The sequence below is a fragment of the Phyllostomus hastatus genome, unplaced genomic scaffold, assembly GCF_019186645.2.
Source record: "Phyllostomus hastatus isolate PE091 unplaced genomic scaffold, TTU_PhHast_1.1 phas_scaffold_46, whole genome shotgun sequence".
Lineage (NCBI taxonomy): Eukaryota > Metazoa > Chordata > Mammalia > Chiroptera > Phyllostomidae > Phyllostomus > Phyllostomus hastatus.
This window is the reverse complement of record NW_025334032.1, coordinates 30,857,315-30,863,610: the sequence shown is the minus strand read 5'-3', so window position 1 is coordinate 30,863,610 and position 6,296 is coordinate 30,857,315.

The following is a 6,296-nucleotide window of genomic DNA, read 5'->3' as shown; positions in this document are numbered from 1 at the left end:
CTTTCTGCACATCGTCCTCAGCACCTTTGGTTCCAGCTTTCCACTGGTCTCTGATCAGCTACTAACAGCCCGCCTCTTAAATTTTAACCTGAAAGGTAAATATCAATTTCTCCATGGGTTCCCAGTCGGTTGCTGCTCTGTAGCATTGATAGGTAAATGTATGTCCATTGCAGTACTTGTCTGCATTCATGGAAATACGATGACCGCCTAGTTGACATCTTCACATAGGTGAAGTTTCTTTTGTTTCTTGGTGGCTCCTCAGCTGTGGTCCCAAAACAACCCTTTTCATTCCCACACCTCTCGCCTGGGCAATAGTAGAAAAATATAGAACCATGAGAAGCTTGAGCACAGGTGATCTTTCTTCAGAGAGGTTTGGCACAGTCGGGTTTCCGCCCAGCTGCCAGGCCTTTCCTCACTCCTTGCTGTCAGAGCCCGGATTGTGTCCACACGTTCACTGTTGCCCAACCTGACTCAGGAGCAAACCCACGCTGGTCTAAGCCAATCACTGCCGTCCTGGGCCCCTTGTCGGCAATGGGTTTAGGGGAGGCTCCATCTAGCCAATGAGGCACATTGATAAGCCTGCCTGTGGGCTTCTTGGACGTGTTGCCTGGACTTGAAGAGCAGAAGGCCAGCCTTTGTTCCTCTTCATGCCTGGGAGGCCCTTGTGCCGGGATGTGGTGCCTGGGACAGGGATGGCCACCTTGCCAGAGTCCTGAGGACGACAGCAGGAAGACAGGGGGGGCCTAGGGCTCTGGTGGCACCGCTAAGCCACAGACTTAACCAAGCCTGGAGGTGGTCTCTACCAGGACCTATTTCATGTGAGAGGATTCATTCTCTGGACTTTTTAAGGTGGTCAATTGGGAGTTTTCTGATACGTGCAGCAGAAGCACTGTAACCAATAACAATGGTACGTAATTTCCGTTGTGTCTCACCATCCCAGGGGGGAGAGCAGAAGGACAAAGCACAACCCACGCATCACATCGCTCTAGGCCCATGGTTTTCAGCCTTGTTCATCTCATGGCTCACATAAACCAATTACTAAAATCCTGCAGCACACTAAAAAATGTATTTTTTGCCTATCTGACAAAAAAAGTATAATTTTGATGCATTCACACTGGATGGCTATTGCTGTGTTGGAGGTTGTTATATTTTCACTTGGCCATCTAAGGGAAAAGAGGTGAGTACCCCGGACCAAAGAGTCAGGTATTGCACGTTTTAAAAATTCTTGTGGTACGCTGGCTGCAACCCCTGCTTTAGGCTACAGTTTAATCAGGGAACCTGGAGTCATGCAAAGTAGGTTCCAGAAAGCAGGCGATGAACAAATGGCTTAATCTGGGTTAAACAGGGGATCGGAAAGCAAGCCAGGAAGAGGCCATCCAAGACAGTGGCTTCCTCCTCAAAGACTAGCTAGAGCGTGGAGCCAGGCACACTCTGCTCTGATTATTTTTGCCCATAATCTTTGACCACTTTTCTTTGCATCTCGAAGCTTAGGCTTTTGCAGCTATATAATGTTCCTTGTCAGCTGTAAGAATACAAAATAATGCATTGTAAGCCACCTTCAATAACAACCCACATGAGATGGGCATGCAGTAAATGCAGGTTTTATTTTAACTACAGCAATGATTTATAGACTTTCTCTCCTTTAGGTATCTGACACCACAAATCCATAGGACAAAAGAAAAGGATAGTGTCCCAGGGACGAGCCTCAGTTCACAGCCATGACCACGTCGGTCATTACTGCATGCTGGACACCCACACCCCTGCGGCCCCATCTCCAACATGGGAAAGCTCACGTGGGTCAGGAAAGACCTGGGACCGTACCTACCTGAGACTCTATGTTCCACTCCCTTCTCCAGGCTTGGCTGAGATGTAATGGACACATGACATCCTGCAAGTTTAACGTGTATGAAGTGTTGATTTGATGCACTTACATACTACAAAACGATTCCAGCCATAGCATTATCTAACACACAATTATTATTTCTTTTATGTAGTGAGAACATTGAAGGTCTACTTTCTTAGTGACTTTCAGGTGTTTGAAACAGAATTAGAAACTATAGCCCTATGCTGTACGCCAGATCACCCGAACTTATTCAGCTTCTCCCTGGAAGTCCGTGCCCTTTGACCAATAGCTCCCAACTTTCCCCAACATTCTCATCTCGGTTTCTGTGAGTTTGGCTTTTTCAGGTCCCACTCATATGGCGTTTGTCTTTTTCTGTCTAACTTATTTTACTCACCATAATGTTCTTTAGGGGCATCTATTGGTGGTCGTAGGTGGCAGGATTTCTTCCTTCCTTATGATTAAATAACTATATATATACACATGTACATACACACACACATCACATCTTCCTTATACACTCATTCACTGACTGACACTTGGGTTGTTTCCTTATCTTGGTTCTTGTGACTGAACACAGGAGTGCAGAGATCTTTTTGCGATCCTGGTTTCCATTTCCTTTGGATATACACTCAGGAGTGGGGTTCACATGGTGTTCTATTTTTACTTTTTTGAGGAATCTCCATACCATTTTCCACTGTGGCTGCACCAATTCACATTCCCACCAACAGCCCTCAAGGGCCCTGGCAACCCATTTTCTTAACCTACATCGCCACCTGCAAACGTGGAGGAGAACTGGGCTCTTCAGAGCCGTTTGAACTGAGGGCTGTGCTGCTGGCACCTCCTCCCCATTCGTTTTTTTTTCATAAAGACTTGTTAGCCTCCAGTCCGGGAGGAGGAGAATAAAAACGCCTGGAATGTTCTTGCTTGGAATGCTAATTGCTCATTAGAACCCCGTTTTGTGGTAATTGTACCATTCATTATGTGCGCACTTCATTAGAAGCATTGTAAAAATTCTGACAACCTGAATGCATAACGCCGAATATTGAAAGGAAACCGATTAAGAGCTTCACTGTTTCGCGAGGGCGCTTCTAATTATATGAGTCTCAGATGCCCAAAGAGGGAGAGATCCATATTTTCTGCTGTGGGGTCATTATTAAACATGTGTTTAAAAAGGAAACCAAAGCATCATTTTGAAATAGGAAGCTTTCTTTAGAACAGCAAGTAAAAATAGCCCATAAACTGGAAATAGTCACAATGAGGCCCCATCTGTCCTTAAAAATACAAATATGTCAAAATTATCTACAATTAATACTAAATCAGATCTTTTTATAGAGCCGTTAGGGACTTTTGGGTGAAGATAACAGATTGGACATTTTCATTTACCTCCCCTTCCTCATGAAAGCCTGCTATCATCGCATGATAGCGATGAGAGCTTGAAGGGGTGTAGACCCACAAGGATACGGACAATGACGGGGGACACAAGAGCACCCTCGTTTATTCACTTCTTCCCACAATCCTTCAGTTCCCTCTTTGTAAGATCATTCTCAGCAGGTAATTCAGGAAGAAAGCATGGGCTAGATGCAAAGCCCCAAGCAGCTCTGAGATTCTGCGACTGGATTGGATCGTGGACTGTTGTACTCCATGCTGTTACTTGAAAGATGAAGGCCGGCATCACAGGTCTTAAGGGAATCCAGGAGCATCACTGAATGTTAGTACTTCCCCGAACTTCCTTGTAGGCGTTCACAGTTGGGGTCATATTTCTGCTAGGCTGAGGGGAAATCGAAGGAGAAATGACCTTGAGCTGACTTTGTTCAGGCCCTTCTGTGGTTGGCTGAGAGCTCTCCTATGACTGCTGTCATCCAGCTCAACCCCAAAGGGCCCATGAAGAGTGGGCAGAGGGGACGTCATGGGTGGAGCCTGAACTTGGAAATCAAACCCACCAGCGTTCAACTCTCAGCTCTGCTCCTGACTGGCCTTGTCACCCTAACCTACCCTCTCAGTTCCTATGGGTGGAGTGGAGGCAAGGCCATCCTACTCTCCAGGCCCTTTGTACTGTTGCGGTGGGAATGAAATGATGTTCCCACCATTTCGTTCTGTGCACCTGCTGGTTCGTTCTGTGCACAGCAGGTGCACAGCCAGCGCCTGCTGTGATGCCCACCTCGTGGCGAGCCCTGCGTGCTGTTGGCCACAGCATCATTGACACCAGCAACTCGCCCTGCCTGTAGCGTTGTAAAGGCTCACAGGAGATGACACAGGGCTGGCAGCCGTGCTCTTGGACATGAGGGCTTGTGGTTTTTTCCCAAGCAAAACCCCTATGCTCAAGTTCAGACTGGTATCAGTAAGGAGTTTGGAGGGGAAAAGCTGAGTGAACTACCACTGATTTCTAAGAACCAAACTGGGAGTAATCAGGGCTATTCCTACTGTCATAAAATAACCATATTTAATTGTGTTAATGTGAATGTATTACTAAATTAATTACTGTTATTATCAGTTCTAAATAATTTCCTGACAAGTAAAATTAACCATGGACAGACCGGTCACTTGGGCTCTTCGCCTTGAGGGTGGGGCCTAGGACCACGTGGCTGGAACACAGCAGGGGGCATTGAAGGACCTAGTAAAGGTCTGCACTGGTGACTTTAAGTTTTCTGAGGCTCCAAACATGCATCACAGGTCCCTAAGCTGCTCTGGCAATTTACCATCTTTGCTTCGTGTTCCTCTAGCCTTACAGACTCCCCATCGAGTAACCAAGAATCTGTAAGTACACATTAGCAGCAAGCCCAGAATCGATCGACCTTCAGTTTTCCCTCGGTGAGTTGTCTCTGTGTGACTTTACTAATGCACCCCCTGGGGCCCAGCCTCTCTGTGGGTCTTTGAGGAGGACAGCATCCCTGTGGCTGCAAAGTCAAGGCGAGGAGGCAGCGGGGCTCCTTCGAGGTAAGAACCAGCATTTGCAGCGTCAACACGGCAAACCCACAACATCCACCAAGTTTCCAGGCAAGCGGGCAGGAGGACAAATGGCTGCCAGGCCCGCGCAATTCCTGACTCCGCGCCAGTTCCAGGCCACAGAAGCCCTGTGTACACTCAGATGCTTCGGTCGGATTGCATGCGTATTGACATAGTCTTGGAAACTGAGACCCTTCAAAGGAGTTGAAAGAAAAAATAAGTTTGGACAAACGTTCACATACAGGTTCCCCTTGGGTTCAGCTGCCCAAATAAATTAGCATCAAACCGTTGCCCTGGATCAGGGTCGTGAGAGTCGTTTTTCCTGCCTCGCACAATGCGCGCAGTCAATAAGGACGCTGCCTGGTTTTCATCTGGAAGAAATTTACATCTGATCCCGGCCTCACCCCCAAACTCCTACCCCCCATCTGCTCGGCTCTATCATTCTGAGGCCTATCTATGTGCAAAAATGCATGCACTGTTCTTTCCACTGGTGACTTAGTTATGAAACTCCTCTCTCTCTCTCTCTCGACCTTTCTTCCATCCCAAGCAGAAACTCCCATTCTTGAGTTGGGATTGGTATCATTAGGAGTTTGGAGGGCGAAAGCTGAGCAGACGAATTCACACTAAAAAGCAAATAGCTGATAAATCCTTGGAACAGTTCTAACAGTTTTAACAGTTCCACAAATTCAAATGTTCCAGTTATACATACAATTTCAGGGGTTGAAAGTTAACCTCTTGAATAATGGCATTTCATTCACGAAGATCAAGAGCAAAAACTTTTACAGAATGAGTTCCCTCTCTTCCCTGCGCTCTTTGATAGTAAGGACGTGTTGCATAGGGCACAGCAGATGATACTGTCAGTCCCCCCATATTCAGAGATCCACACTCAGAACCGATGAGAACCACGAAAACCTCCACGGACACACAGAATGGGGATGTAACCCCACACAGGGTCCTTGAATTCGCAGTCCCCATCCTGGGGCTTCCTGAACTAGGGACCCTCGGGGTGGGCTTCCCACCCCTGCTCATTCTGAGTTTCCCTTTCCCCTACTCTCCAGGCCCAATGAGGAGCTTCTTTTGTTCTTTGGGTGTTTGGGGGAAAGGAGCGCTCCTTGATATTGGAGTTTTGACATTTGAATAATAAGTGTTAAAGCATCAAAGGCTTACTATGTGTTTCCATTGTTTTAAATGCTTTAATTCATTCATTCAGCAAGAATTTACTGAGTGAGTCCTATGTGCCAAGCACTATCAAGTGCCAGTCATTCATTCATCCAATGCTTGACCTCTTATGTCTCAAGTCTTGTTGTAAATGCTTTTCATTCATTCCTTTCATTTATTCATTCATTCGGCAGCAAGTATTTACTGTGAGCCTCCAGCACGCCAGGCACTGATCTAGGCTATGTAGACGTGAGCCAAACAGAGCCTCTGCCTTTAATGAAATGACACCTTATTGGGGATTGCCAGGGGATGCACAAATAAACAGACAAGTTTACCAGATGGCATTCAGTCC